Genomic DNA, 16133 nt, shown 5'->3' on the forward strand with positions numbered 1-16133 from the left:
TCAAGCTGCTAAGTATCAAGGTAATTTGTTATATAAGAATAGGTAACTAGTACAGGAAACTCAAAGAAAATTAGCTCATTGAAGAGATAGAGCAGAAAATCCTAAAACACAAGATTTTAAAAAATAACACAGCCACAATTAAAACAGTGTTGTATTGATATGTGAACAAACAAATCAAAGGAACAAAAGAGAAGGCTCAGAAATAGATACTAACACAGTTGAGAATTTAATATATGATAAATTTAATATATGATAAATTTAATATGTGATAGATAAATCTGTCTTTTTTCTCACTAATTTCAAACCAGAGAGAAAAAAGATTTATCAATAAATAATGCTGAGAAAACTGAGTAGCTCTCTGGGGGAAAAGAAATTAAATTAGATTTATGCCTTCCATACCACACACCAAAATAAATTTCAAATGGATCAAAAATTTAAAGTAAAAAATAAAACCATAAAAATGACAATAATTGTCATTTGTCAAAATTCCAGGAACTGTAAGTTAAATTGTGTGCATTTTAACTTCAGTATATTTCAATAAAGTTGACTTAAAAAAAAAAAAGGACAAACCGAAGGCAAACACAAGTAGGTCTGATATCTTAAAAAAAGCGGGATTTCTCCATGAGAATTGATAGCCCTGCATCCTGACCTAGACTCAACCCCTTTCTTCTCCCATGGTGACACTTCCTCAGCTTCTCCTAGGCAGAGATGATTCAAAGTTGATTTTCTATTGAATGAGAGACTATCTTCACAGAGTTGAGATCTACACGAAGCACAGCATCCCTTTGTTTTAGCCTCTATAGCAGGTTGAAGCATCCTCTGATCTTTGTTTCTGGGATGGTGCTATAGACTGAATGTTTGTGGCCCTCTCCCCCCAAAAAATTCATATATTGAAACGTAATCCCCAATATGTTGTTCTTTGGAGGTGGGGTCTTTGGGGAGTGATTAGATCATGAGAGTAGAATCTCGCAAATAGGATTAGTGTCCTTATCAGAGAGACTCTAGAGAGGTGTCTCACCTCTTCCTCCATGTGAGGACACGGCAAGAAGAGAGCATTCTATGAACCAGGAAGCCAGCCCTCACCAGACACCAAATCTTGTGCCTTGATCTTGGACTTCCCAGCCTCCAGAACTGTGAAAAATAAATGCTCATTGTTTAAGGCACCCAGTCTATGGTATTTTTGCTATGGCTCTCTGACCAGACCAAGACAGATAGGTTAGTCAGTTGATTTAGTAATTAGTTGATTGGTTGTTTGAAAGGTTAGTTAGTTCACAATTTGGGGAGATGAAAAAAGCAAGAGAGATTTCTCTGTGGGAAAAATCTGAAAGAGAGAGGAAGAAAAGGAAAAAAAAAAGTAAGAGAGAAGAAAAGAAGGGGAAAACCTAAAGGTTTGTACCTTCGAGGAAGATATTGATCATGGTGAAATTGCTCAAGACGAAAAATGGAGAAAAGAAAAAAATGGGGAAAGTAGTATGTGTACATTCTCCTGAGGGAAAAGAAAAGAGATGATGGAGAAGAAAGTCTGGCAATGACCTTTTAGCACCTCAAGGAAACTCCTTAGTAGCCATTGGGTAATGTAGAAAGACAGGGACCTGGCCAGAGCTCAGAAGGTAGGAAATGTTACCAGCCTCATGGTGGCTACAGGAGAGTTATGCAAGCCTAACCCCAAAGACTGCATTTTGTGGAAGCCTTATATGTGTTTTAAAACAAAAACAAAAATGGCAACATTTTATAATCTTCCTCCAATTCCCTCCCCCGGCTCATCGTTTTTACCATAACATCTCACAATCTCGACAAGCTGTAAAGGCATTTATCAAGAGTCAGCTTGCCAACATGACTTTACCTCCAATATCTAAGCATCTTGGTTTTTCGATTTACTAAATTTTAACTTCAGATAAACAACAAACAATTTTTTAGTATACGTATGTCCCAAATATTGCATGGAACATGCTTATATGAAAAAAACTTATTTCTGGTTTCTCTGAAATTCAAACTTACCTGGGCATCCTGTGTTTTACTCGCAACCATACCCTTTCGCCCTTGTGATAGTGATTCTCCATAGAACAGCGACAACTGTCAGTTTATTTATTGACGTGAAAAACAATCAAAATTGTATAAATCTTACACATCACCCAAGAGGAAGACAAAGACAAACTATTATTTATAAAATATATCTAAATGACACCAGTAATAGATGTATACAATCTCCTTATAACCATTTTTTTTAAATATAAAGTAAACGTTCTCCATTATTAAGCCATCAAATACCCTTCTGAAAAGTAACCACAGTTAAGGTATGTTCTTCTAGAACTTCTCTCTATATTTCCATACATATATATAAATATAGAATATGTAGATTTGTTTTGTGTGTTTGCGTGTATCATATTGTAAACCCTGTTCCATTGTTCTGCAGCTTGTTACATGACAGTACATATAGATCTACCTCATTGTTTTTAAAAGCTGCAGAATATTCCACAGAATACGCATTATCCTAGTGTAGCAGTTCTCAAAGTATGGTCTGGGAACCCTTGGCAGATCTTTTCAGGGGGGTCTCTGAGGTCAAAATTATTCTCATTATAATAGTAAGAAGTTATTTGCCCTTTGCACCCTCACTCTCTCACAAAGACACAGTGGAGTTTTCCAGAGGCTTCATGATGTGTGATGATGTTGTTGCTCTCACAGCTAATGAAGTGGGTATGTGTATTTCTGATGTTTTCCGAAATGTTCTGAAGAAGTAGAATTAGGGTATAAATGTGTTCTTCCTGGCTATCTTCAGTTATGCTTGTTATAATTTCAGTATTATATCCAATAAATTGTTATTTTGAAATTCTGAAGTTTTTCTTGCACCTACATGGAAACACAAGATATAAGTACATTTTATCTGGTTTTGCAATAGTATTTTTAAACGTTTTTCAAAAATCTTTATAAATTTTGTAATTTTATCTTAAATTGATATTTTAAAATTTAATAATATTTTATTCTAATACGTAAGATATGTCTTAACAATATATTTTTTCCTATATGCAAGGATTCATCACTGGCTTAAGACAGATTAGAAGATTGTCTTCTTCCTCCACCTACAGCTGCACAATTTATGTCTAAAATTTCTAAAAAAGATGAAACCGTTATATCAGATAGTTCTTTGACTAGCAGAAGGGAGGGATATACCCTCAAGAAACTGTGCAAAACTAGGTAAAAAAACAAAACATGATGAAATCCATATTTCCCTCAATTATATAGATATTGATCATTTATCTTATTGTGACTTATGCAACAGAACATTTTGAAGAGTATTATAGCACTATGTAAGTTGTAGCATCACTTTGAGATCAATCATACAGAGTTTAGAGAAAAAGTAACTGCCTGTTTTAAATGTAGATAGGATAAGCTCTTTAAAAACTAAAAACTGTTTCTTACAGCTTTTCAAAGTAGAAATGAAAAAGTTACTGACGCATCTTACAAGGTAAGTTATCATACTGCATTAGCTGGAGAAGTGCACACAATAGCCGAGAGACAATAAAACCTTGTACACTGACATCACTGAATGCCTGCTGGATGAAGTCAGCGAAAGAAGTCCTGGGCATGCCTACCTTACAACAGTACAGTCACTTGTCAAATTAAAAATTTAGCTGCAGACATGAAAACTGAGTTAATCTTTGTCTGAAGAATTGTACTTTTGCTTCATAAATGAATGAATCAACGTATATGGGGGAAACATGCTGTCTTCTCATATTTATCCTATGTCAACACCAACTAATTGTTAAAGACCTTTCATGTAAATGAATATTTGGTGACAAACACAAGTGATGATGAAATTTTTATTGTTGACTAACTTTTTTGAATCTCATGGTTTCTTCTAAAACAACAGTTTGGATATTTCCACCAATGACACAAAAGCAATGATGGCTAAAGCTGCTGGGGTTCAGCCCAAAAAGTTAGCAGCACCAAATTATCCAAGCAGTCATTACATTCTTTATTGACACGCACTTACGGGGTTTGTTTGTTTGTTTTTAAAGGACAGGCTCGTTTAAGATTATTTTATGAAATTTTGACCCTCGAGAACACATCTAACATTTTTTGTGAAGAAATGGAAAGTAGACATAAAACATTTCTGCTACGCACTGAAGGAAGATGGTTATTTCAAGAAAAAGCACTTGTGCAATTTCTTGAAATATGAGCTGAACTATCTGCTTTTTTCATGTAACACTATTTTTACCATAAAGAAGGACTGACAGATAAACTATAATTATTCAGATTTGGGTATTTGGCAGATATTTTCTCAGAAATGAACAAAGGAGATTGTCACTTCGAGGAAATAATTGGCAATATTTTGCTGCCATTGATAAAATTGGAACTTTCCAGTAAAAATTAGAATTGTGGAAAATTTGTATCTGCCATCTTGAGTTTGACAACTGTCTGACACTGTAAGATTTTCCAAATGAAATCAATGTTTATATTAATAAATGTAATTTTTTTTTAATGTTGCACAATGAATGTGTCAACATGGGGAGGATCTGTGTATCTCAGTGAATCAAAATTTTTCAGATGACCAATGAGTGATGTTACAAAATCATGCATGGATGAAAGCTCCATTCAAAGTACAAGACAGACTCAAGGAATTTTAATATAACAGTATAAAAAATTCACTGATATGGTTTCAGATTCCTTATTGTAACTACCTTTTAAAAAAACTATCATTTTGTTGTCAAGTTTTGGTGTAATACCACAGAAAGATGCTCACAATTATCTCTTCTCCAAATGCATATCTGTGCAAGGCCCGATAGTCTTCATACACTTCCATTAAAACAGCATATCGTAGTCTATGGCCATGCCACCCTGAAAAAGTCCAATCCCATCTGATCTCAGAAGCTAAGCAGGGTCAGGCCTGGTTAGTACTTGGATGGGAGACCACCTAGGAAGATCAGGTGCTGTAGGCATAAAAAATAAGGGATTGTAAACTGGCAAGGTCCTTGCAACCTGTGAGGTCAACCAAGGGTTTCCTCGCCTAAAAAAAATTTAAAAAGAAATTAAAAAAGAAAAAAAACAGCATATATTAACAGAGTACAGAAGCAAGTATGAAATTCCAGCTGTCTTTCATTAAGCCAGTCTTCAAAGAGAATTTTTAAAATATACAATGCCCTTCTCACCAATTTTGTTTATTTTAGAAAATATTTTTTTTTACTTAAAATGATATTTATTTAGAAATGTAAACTGGTACAGCCTCTAGAGAAAACAGTAGGGAGCTTCCTCAAGAAATTAAAAATATGATCTCGCAATTCCACTTCTGCAGCATTATTCACAATAGTCAAGGTATGGAAACAACCTTTATGCTAAGTGTCTGTCAACAAATGAATGGATCAAGAAAATGTTATATATATGTATGTATACACACATACACAAATATTTCGTCCTTAAAAAAGAAGGAATTACTGTCATTTGCAACAACATGGATAAAACTTGAGGGCATTATACTAAGTGAAATAAGCCAGACAGAGAAAGACAAATACTGCATGATATCACTTATATGTGGAATCTGAAAAAAAAAAAAAGTTGAACTCATAGAAACAAAAAGTTAAAAAAGTGGTTACCAGAGGCTAGAGGGTGGCAAAATAGGGAGAGGTTGGTAAAAGGGTACAAACTTTCAGTTATAAGATGAATAAGGTCTAAGGATCTAATATATGTATAACATGGTAACTATAGTTGATAACACTGTGTTGTATCCTTGATATTTGCTAAGAGAGTAAAACTTAAATGTTCTCACCAAAAAAAGAAAAAAAAAGTAAATATGTGAGATGCTGAATGTGTTAACTTGTTGGAAGGAATCCTTTCACAATTTATACATACATCAAATCATCGCATTGTACACTTTAAATATCTTACAATTCCATTTGTCAATTATACCTCAATAAAGCTTAAAAACAAACATATAATGGGTTTGTTTGTAATAATTTTTAATGAATAATTTTTTTAATTTCTAGTTTTAATTTCTATTATAGTAACTATTGATAGATATAACTCACATTTAAAAAGCTCTTTGGAGTTCTCAATAACTTTTAGGAACACATAGGAGCCCTGAAAGTTTGAGAACCCAGCCTGGCCCAGTTTATTTAATTATTCCTCTATCAATGGGCATTTAGATTATTCCTTTTTTTTTTTTTTCTCAATAAGCAATGCTATAACAAACATCTCTGTACATATCTCTTTGTGTACAATAAAAGAAAATTTTTTTAATCAAGGAAATTTTCTAAATCAGGAGGAATTAGTGGTTATCATAGGTGGCTCCAATTCATGGATAAAGGAGAAAGGGCTGAGTAACAGCCCCTGACACTGGATGTAGATAAATCAGGAAGCCCCTGGGTTTGTCATTATCAGTAGAAAGCATGGTCAGAAAGGCTATGCTGGACCCAACATAACAAGGCCTGCAGAATCAGACATGGTGATATTGGCACAGGCGAACAGAACACACTCTTGACAGAATAAGAACAGTCAGACTCTCAGCACACCAGTTTCCTGTCTGTCAAAAGCAAGTGATGCTATTATCCAGCCAAGGTTTAATCAGGTAATATCCAGGAAACACCAGGCAGCATGCCTGGGGCACAGCAGGCATTGATCAGAGGTAATTGTCTTTCCCACTTCATTACATGTCTATCCGCAGTACTTCTGGACATTTCATGCTGGAGCACAGAGAAGGCCCAGTCCCAGTCTCACCCCGCTCTGGGCCACAGGGAATTATGAGAAAACGAGTCTCTTGCCCTGCCTACAAAAGATCTCTTGTCGTCACCCCCAAACTTCCTGGGACATTTTTGGGAATGGAGGGACTTCCATTTTCACTTAAGTTTTAACTCAGCCTGTACCTGCCTTCTCAAAGCCGCTCCCCACCTGTCTTCCCACCTTAGCCTCTCAGATCTGAAAAGCACATTCTGCAACCTGCCAGGCAGAGCAATAAGCTCGCTACTGCCTCAGGGGGGCAGCCAGAGTGAATAGCCAGACCCCTCGACAGAGCTCCCTTCAGATTCCCATCACCGGTTCCTGACCCAAGGAAAATCACTCAAACAGCAAACTCCCCACACAGCTACCATTTCCTGCCATCCCTCCAGGGGCAAATATTTCCAACTTCCTCCACTAGGACACTCCACCCTGACTGAAGGTCTAACAATCCCCATCTACCCACAAGGCCTCCCCAGTTAAGCACAGGTCAGGCTCCTGGAAATTAGAGGTTGTTAATGGAAAGACTGAGGGCATCTCCTCCAAGGCTGCATACCAACGACCTTCAGAAGCCTTAACCCCTATCCTCCTCTTTCCTAAAATTCGATTCTGTCTATCCTAGATATTGACCCAACAAATTGTTGCTGAGTCAACATTATTTTTCTAAGAATCAGGAAGGTGTTCATTTCACAAAGTAATATACAAACATTCCCAGGACTCTGCTCGTCCTCTATGCTCCCTCCGCCTCTCTCCTGGCTGTCCCGGGATTAAGTCAGCCTGCCCCTGAACCTCACACATGCACAAAAATTAACTCAAAATGAAGCACGGATTTAAAGCTAAATCGTAAAACTATAAAACTTTGCAAAGAAATCATTGGCAAATTACATAGATTGGTTTTTGAATACTGAATGAGTCTTGCATCCTTGATCAGTCATTATGTATTATGATTCTTATATATTGGTCAAATCTATCTAATATACACCAGAGGGGATAGGTCTTGTCTGTCTGTCTGTCTGTCTGTCTGTCTTTTCTTTTTCTCTCTTTCTTTCTTCCTTCCTTTTTTCCATTCACAATGGTCAATGATTATCTTGGAAAAGTGAGCCACTTATCTAATATAAGCATCAATTCTGCCCTATTTGTTTTTATATTTCTATAATACTAGTAATTGCTTTTACTATGTGCCAGAAACTATTCTAAATACTTCGTATATATTAATTCTTTTAATCCTCATATAGCCATTTGAGGTAAGTACTATGTCTAGGCAAGGTAATGATGGCCCAGCCCCAGGTGCTGGTCTTTGAAGGGAAAGGAGAGAACAGTTGCAAAGTCTTTCAAAGCAAGATTCACTCTTTCTAATTGTTTTGATGCAGGAGGCTGGAAACAGAGAGGATCCAGACATGAAGTCAGGGCTGGGTTCTAGCCTATTCTATGGGAGAGTGATGATATCGGCAACAGAAATGGGGAACAGAGGAGAAGGAAGGAGTTTGAAAGAAAATATGAATTCCACCTATGGACATAGTAGTTTTGAGATGAAGAGAATACTTCTCATTGGACTGGCCCAGCAGGCAGTTCGAAATGCAAAACAGAAGTCCCACGTGAGGCTATGGCTTTTGGCCTTATCTATAGAGGTGATTATTGAAGCCATGGATCTGGATAGCATTGCTAAGGGAGGGGGTGCACAGACAGAAGAGGAGGAGGCCAAGGTAAGATGCTTAGAAATTGTGTTATTTACCTGTTGTCTCTCAGGACCACACCCATCCTATTCTGTGAGGCTGCAAACGACCTTTCCCAGATTTGTGCCAGCTGGCTTCCTATCACATTCTGCTAGTGAGAGGTGCCAATGTGATTGGAAGAAATTTCAGTGAAAGAAGAAACTGACTTCCTGTTTCTGGTTCCTGTCAACGACCCTTCAGGGTGCCTCTAGCCCAAGGGTGAGCAAACTCTTTCTGTAAATGGTGGGATATTAAAAAGTTTAGGCTACAGACTATAATCAGCGATCTCCAACCTTTTTGGCACCAGGGACCAGTTTTGTGGAAGACTTTCTTTCCTGGGAAGTTCAGACTCTACCTGGTCACAGCAAGGCCAAAGCTTGAGGGCCCCACAGCCAATCCCCATGTCCTTCCTAGTGCGTAACAGGAAAAAGAGTCCCTGTACAGCCTTGCATCCAGAAAGAATGAAACCTTAAAGTAGGAGACACTGGGTGGCTGAGTCAGGACAAGGTCTTGAGCCAGTTTCTACCCTGCAGAGAGGTAGGAGCAGGGCCCTTCTCCCTCTTCCCAAGCTTGGAGATGCCAGACTTGGGATTTCCGAGGGCTCCATAACTTGGTGTCCAGCCTCCCACTCCAGAGCCCCACGCACAGAACTGAGGAATGGAAAAACAGCTAAAAGCTCAGAAAGGCTATAGTGGTCAGGGACGAGATTCCTGCCCAGAAATTGTTGCAGAGAGCTATGTGGATCTCCCTGACCTCCTACTAACTGGACCTGGAGGAAGGAGAGGAGAGGGAGGCCAGGCCCAAGAGCTACTGGGCCAGTCCTGGTAGTATACCCTCTGCCAGGTTCTTTCCCAGGCTGTGCAATTTAATTGTCTTAACCTGTGAGGCACGACTATGCCTGATTCAACAGATAGGTAAAAACTGAGTCTCGGAGAGGTTATACAATTTCCCAAAGACACACAAACTAGACTCCAGAGCCTGCTCAGATGCCCATGCCACTGGGGCAGGGCTCCCTTGCAGCCTTGTCAGGAGCCCCATGCCTTCTGCTCTTCCCACCCTAAGGACTGTCAGATCCCAAACTTATCTGATAATAGTGTTAATTAGCATGAATTTATTCCAAAAGGAGGGTGGGCCCAGCCCAGATGGGGCTACTAGAGCCCTCCTTCCTACAACCGCTAAAGGCTTATCCCAGCCTCTAGTGCTTCAGGCTTCTTTTTCCCCCTCCCATCAACATTTCTTCTCCTTTCCACACCTCTGGAGCCCAGCATAAGGAACAGTCCTCTTCTCTCACCACAGTTCTGTAGCACCCCGTCACCCGTCTCTCCTCTCCCTGCCTGCTTTCTCCTCTCCAAGGTGATGATCTGGCTGGAGCAGCTTAAGCTTTGAATTTTAAAACAAATGCAGTAAACCAGGGCTCTGGTAGCCCGGTGGGTCCTGAAAAGGGACTGGCAGACACCACCCCACCCACCTCCCAGGGTCATGTGACAGCCCTCAGATTCGTATTGCTTCTTGTCAGGCTTTGCCAGAGCTGTCCTAGACCTTGAGTCCATGTGCTGCTTGGAGAGCAATCTAGGAACTGGTGAGAAGGTGACCTGGATGGTGTTTGAGGGTAAGTTCATGAAGACGAGAGCCCAGAAATCAAATCTGAACCTAGGGCAAAGACCAGAGGGCCTGGTGTGTCACTAGACAATGTGAAAACTGTCAATCTTTCCAAAGTTGTTCAGGGATCTTCTGGGTAGGGTTTGGGGCCCATCTCACTGCCAGCAATCTTTAAACCATCCTTCCTGTACACAGCCTGAGGTCACCACTGTCATTGGGGTCTGAAGACCAGAAGGAGAACATGAGTCATTTGGTCTTCTAATGTGCTTCATCTAATGCTTAATTTATTAAAGATGAAGCAGTAGCCTTTTCAGTGGGAGCCTTACATGGTACTGGAGCTGCTGGATTTCATGCCTGGGACCCAACATTTACATTGCCCCTGCACAATGCTTTCTGCTGTATACAACAGGGTCATGCTACCCCCTCACTCCTGACCCAAGACTTTGCTCTGGTGGAGAGGGGACAAGGGAATCACCACTAAATATTTGTACAAGTCAACTTTTTCTTCTTTTCCTGTATCTTATCAGCACAGACACCCAGTGGTGGTTGAGACGAAGGGAAGCCCATCTCCAAGGATATACACCCAAAGGATGAATGTCAGTCACTCTGAACATATCCAGGGCAGCTCCTTTCCTGGCATAACAAGGCGGGGACCTGCCAAGATTCCAGTTAGCAGGAGGTCAGCACAAGAGAGGTCTCATCTAGGGACCCCAGGGCAGGATCCTCAATCACTGTTTGGTCTGGAGCATGAATCCCAGCTCAGACCCAAAGGCGTGAAGGAGCCCTCCCCCACCCGCAGAGCAATAGCATCACAGCAAGGCCAGCAGCCACATGGCCTTGAAGCCAAGCTAGCAAATGACAGCCATCGCTCTTCTCATCTGCTGGGCAGGACCAGGACGGCTCCCAGAATCAAGGGCAAAAGAGAGGGTGGAATGGTGTTATTAGGTATATATTCCTGACAGGGTGACAAGGAAAAAGAGCTGGGATGCTGGGACAAGTTTTGCCAAGTAGGGAGAAAACTATGGGTGCGATTAAGGTGAATAGAGAGAGGCTGTCTGTCTGCCTCACCCAGTTCATCTCCTCCAAGGGCAGGGTTCAGGGGAATCTCCATGGGAAAGTCTGTAATAAGGCAATATGTGTTGTGGTTAAAAAACACAGGCTTTAGAGACCAAAGGAATTGCTCTAAAGATACGATTCTACACTTAGTAGCTGTATAGCCTCAGGCAGTGGTTCTCAAAGTGTGGTCCTTGGTCTAGCAGCATCAGTCTTTCCTGAGAACTTATCAGAAATGCAAATTCTTGAGTCCCACCCCAAACTTCTGAATCACACTCTCGGGGTAAGTTCCTACGTACCATGTTGGATCAAGCTCTCCAGGAGATTCTGCTGCAAGTTAAAGTGTGAGAACCACTAACTTAAGACATAGTTATCAACCATTCTAATGCAGTGTTCCCATCTATAAAATGCAAATAAAAGTATCTACCTCATAGGGTTATTGTGAGGATTAAACGAGACACTGCAAATATAGAACTTAGCACAGGGCTTGGTATGTAGTAAGCCTTCAGTGGATGTCAGTTATTATTACTATTATCTCCCACCTAGTCTGCAAAACAAAAAGAACCCAAGGCCTAGTGTTGCTCTCTCCCTGGGCCACTTATTCCATGTCATTTGTGAAGCACCCCAGTGCTGACAGGACACCTGCTGCATCTCACCCTGGGAGGACAATGTTCACTGTGTAGCCAAGGAGGGAGAGGTGCCAGGAGGTGCTCTGGTTCAGGCCCCAACTGGGAGCCACCAGCTCTGTGAAACTGTCAAGTGTGAAGCTTCTCTTTGTATCTCCCACACGTGACAAACAGGGACATACTGGCTGCTCAGTCCTCACTGAAAGAAGATACTGACCTCAACTTCTTTATTTCTCACCAATACCATCTGTTTCAGGGTTATTGGAAAGCTATGGATCCAGTAACAGATTAGATAGGTAAATGTGCTTGTGCAAACAGAGAGCCCATGAGGAACTAAGCTTGTGGTGCAAATGCCCTTGTCCTCCCACCTAACAGTGTGTAGGGGCACATTCTGGTCTCTATGGTTACCAAGAGCAGCCTTGCCCAGGAGGATCTGGAGTATGAACAGCAGGAAGTGAGTTCATGGCTGCCGTGTCTGGAAGGAGGCATCACACAAGAGCAGGGGAGGAGAAGGCGGGGCACCTGCTGGCTTCCTGGGGCAGAAGAAGCTTCTTCACCTGAAAATGAATGTCATGGATACAGAAATCTCCCTGCATTTATTCTTGGAACACAGAATTTTGAACAGTTGTTCCCATTTTCCTTCAAAGATGTCACTTTTTAAATATTTTTTCTATTTGTCTATTTTCATCAGGCAGAAAGAATCAACTTGATATTAATCTGTCTTTAACACGTGACAATTTCCCATTTAATTAGGAAGTTCTGTAAGAATTATCAGTCGCAGCTGTAAGAGGTGAACCACCCCCACTCCCCAGAAAATAAGATGGGTGAACTACTAAGTCTAGAGTAAACATCAGAAATAAAGAAGCTTAAAGCCAAATGTCCTATAGTTACATACATATAACTGTAGCTTAACCACTAGGTCTCCACTGGCTGCCTCCTTCTCTTCATGCAGCTGTCAAAGAGATGTGGGTAATGATCACAATTTGCTGTATCCTCAGGTTATCTTTTTGTACAAACATAAATGATTATTATGAGGTAAAACAGAGTATTAGTGTGAAATTTAGGAATAATCAGGTTTGTTTCTTCATATCTGATGTTGGATGACTCTGGTCTTGACTCTCAGCCTTTCCAAGCCCCCAGTTCCTCTTTCTGCTATAAGGCCAGCCTGCACTGCTCTGAGAATCTCAGAGGTCCTAAACCCACTTCCCACCTACGGGTACACAGGAGCTATGACTTAGAGCGCATTATGATGAAATGGACTCAGAGCAGTGTCCTAGTAGAAAGTAACCTGGCTGAGGTCTCTACCTCTTAGGATCTTACCCCTGCTACCACCCATGGCTCAGAGGTATGGGCTCCAAGGCCACTGGTCTGAGACCAGCCTTCCTTTCCCCTGATCCCTTGATCTGCTCCCCACACCAGTCATTGAAAGCACATGAACATGTGCATCTCAGTGTGAGGCAGAGCACCTCAGTGTGTACCCAGACCTAGTACAGCCCTGATGACTGCCAGGGTTAAAGTACTGCCCACTTCCCCTTCCTTACCCCATCCCAACCCAGGGAAAACTCAGGCTCTTTCTCTCAGCTCCGTTGGATGATGCAGAAGGCCCAACCCCTTAGCCTAACCCCCAAGACCACGTGTATTTCCAAAGCAACCTGCTCCTTTCGCAGTCATCAGAGGAAGAAAATGGGCTTAGGAGGGAGGAGGGGGCATCGGAAGATGCTGGGCTTTGAGGGACATGGATTCCCCTTTCAAAATCTCAGAAAAGCTACTGCTCTCTCCGCAGGGGGCGAAATGGACATTCATACCCCATTTTCAGAGAGTTTACAGTCCATAAGGTCCTTCATTGGGTCCCTCAGTCCATGAGCCTCAGGTTAAAAATCTCTGCTACACAGTGAACCCAGTCCCACAGAGCATACAGAAAGAAGCAGAACCAAGTTTTCAAAAAGCCAAACCTGAGAGCACCGAGGCGCGGAGTTGTCAGGCAGGGAAGAAGAGCCATCCAGCACATTCTGCAATCATGATATGGGGGCCGTGTGTCCAGCCAGCAGTGACCAGACAGAGGAAATGCAGTGTCTGGCTGCTGGCCATTCTTACCCTCTCTCTGACCATCTGGATCTCTGGCCAGATCCTGACCCCTGGTGGCTGCCCATGGGATGAGGCAAGACATCTTCTCAAGCTCCTCCCTACCCTGGGGGCAAGGGGAAGCTGGCTGTTCCCAACACAACAAAGAGAAGAACACCCAATTCCACAGGCCCCAGCTGGGGTCCCCAGGAGGTACCAACAAGTTTCACTGAAGTCACCGGATGCCTTCTCAATATAAGTCCAGCAGCCAATCAAACACATAGATTAAAAAGTGCACTTTTTTACCTGTCAAGTTGGTAAAAGGGTGTGTGTGTGCATTACACCTAAAGGTCAATGCAGGGCAGGATGAGACAGTCACAGGGAAGTGAAGTACAGCGTAGAGAACATAGTCAATAATATTGTAATAACTATGTATTGTGTCAGATTGCACTAGGCTTATCGAGGTGATCACTTTGTAAGTTATATTTAACCCTATGCTGCACACCTAAAACTAATATAATATTGTATGTCAACTGTAATTACCTTTTTAAAAAATTTTAATAAAAGTAAAAAATACAGGTCAGGGTGCAATAAGACCAGCATTCTCATACACAATTGGTAAGAATATAAATTTATACAACATTCCTTGAAGTGATTCTAGCAAAATAAATCCAAAATCTTACAAAATATTTCTATCCTCTTTTCTTAATTCTACTGTTAAGAATCTAGCTTCAAGAAATCAATAGACTAAAAGAATTTGATACCTGAACGTTGAAATCAATGGCAGAGGAGAAAACAAAATTAACCAAAAGAGATCATTGCTGAAGCTAGGGGATGGATATATGGGAGTTGTTTATTCTAGTTTTTGTCTACTTTGTATATGTTTGAAATTTCCATGGTAAAACATTTTTAAAGCAAAGCATCAAATATGCAAAGAGTTGTATAAAATATATCAATTTTAATAGCAAAAACTGTGCAAATGGCATGAAAGCACTATGCTAAAATGATTAAACAAATTATGCTGCATCCAAACAGTGGAATATTATGCAGTCATTAAAAATTCAAGGACATTTCAATGACATAAAAAATGTGTACAGTGTAATGCGGTGAATAAGTAGGATATAAAATTGTATATGTGACATTTAACTAATTATGTTAAATAAAAAATGCATAGGAGGGAAGACTGTCTGAAAATACACCAAAGTGTTATGCAGTGACACTATGGGTGGTTTTTATTCTTGATATTGTTTTATTTTCCTAATTCTACAATGTACATGCTTTACTTTTATGAATAGGCCCAATGAATTACATTTGTTAAAGTAATATTAACTTAGGAATCTGATATATATTCAAAACCAAGGGCTGCCATACATTAGCTATGCAACAGTGAGTAAATTAACGTCTGGGTCCCAGATTTCTTATCTATAAAACAGGCATAATGCCATCGTATTTTTCAAGCCACCATTTACTGGGCATTTACTATGCACCTGGCAGGCACTATGCCACGTGGTTTTCCTCCCATATATTATCACACATGCTATTCATACGTGATTATTTCAATACTCAGAATAAGCTCTGGAGTACATTAGGGTATTCCCAGAGATACACAAACTGCAGCTCAGAAAAGTTAGGGAATGGGCTCAGGCTTACCCGGCTAGTCAGCAGTAGTCAGCAGACATAGGTCTGTCCATCTTTGAAAGCCCAGCTCTTGGGCTCCAGCCTGGGCTGCTCAGTTACAGTTTTGCTGCAAGGATTGAATGAAAGAATGCAGGTGGAGTGCCATACACAGAACCTGGTTCCAAGCACAGAGCTGCTCCATTTAATGTTCTTTCCCTTTTCTATGACCCCCACCACACCTAGACATTAGTAAATTGTGGCAAAACAAACCAATGCACATTCCATTTAAAAAAAGGAGGAGGTCTCTGCTCTAAGAAGAGGGATTATAGGACCTGTAGAAACAGACCAGAGAGGAGCTAGAAGGCTGCCTCACTCAGGGAGATATGAGGGGCTGGGACTGTGTACCCCACAAGTTCCAGAGCTTCATCAGACCCCATGCATTGATTTTCAGCTGAGAATTCAGTACAAGTCACTCTACCACCAAGGCATCACTCCCCACCTTCCACTTACCCTGCCACCCTTCCACACTAAAGAACAGGGCACAGTTATCACCAGGCTTATACGTTTTTTTTGTTTTTGTTTTTTTTCTTGAGAAAAGGAGAATCTTAGGGGTTGAGTAGGACAAGGGGTTGAGTAGTCAGGCCTGAATATCTAGGGGTGAGTGAAGTGATGCAGCTGAGCCTACCCCAGAATGCCTCTTGCCCTGAGGAGGCAGCCTAAGTTAGATTCCATCCCTATTCCCTATTTCCTCCCCTCAAAC

The 16133-nt window shown here is 40.8% G+C and overlaps 1 pseudogene; it reads left to right on the forward strand.

Moving 5' to 3' along the window:
- The first annotated feature begins 4818 nt into the window (after nt 1-4818).
- On the forward strand, nt 4819-4937 carry LOC112481207 (annotated as a pseudogene).
- The last annotated feature ends 11196 nt before the right edge of the window (nt 4938-16133 follow it).

Source organism: Pteropus alecto, unplaced genomic scaffold (assembly GCF_000325575.1).
Source record: "Pteropus alecto unplaced genomic scaffold, ASM32557v1 scaffold335, whole genome shotgun sequence".
NCBI classification, from domain to species: domain Eukaryota; kingdom Metazoa; phylum Chordata; class Mammalia; order Chiroptera; family Pteropodidae; genus Pteropus; species Pteropus alecto.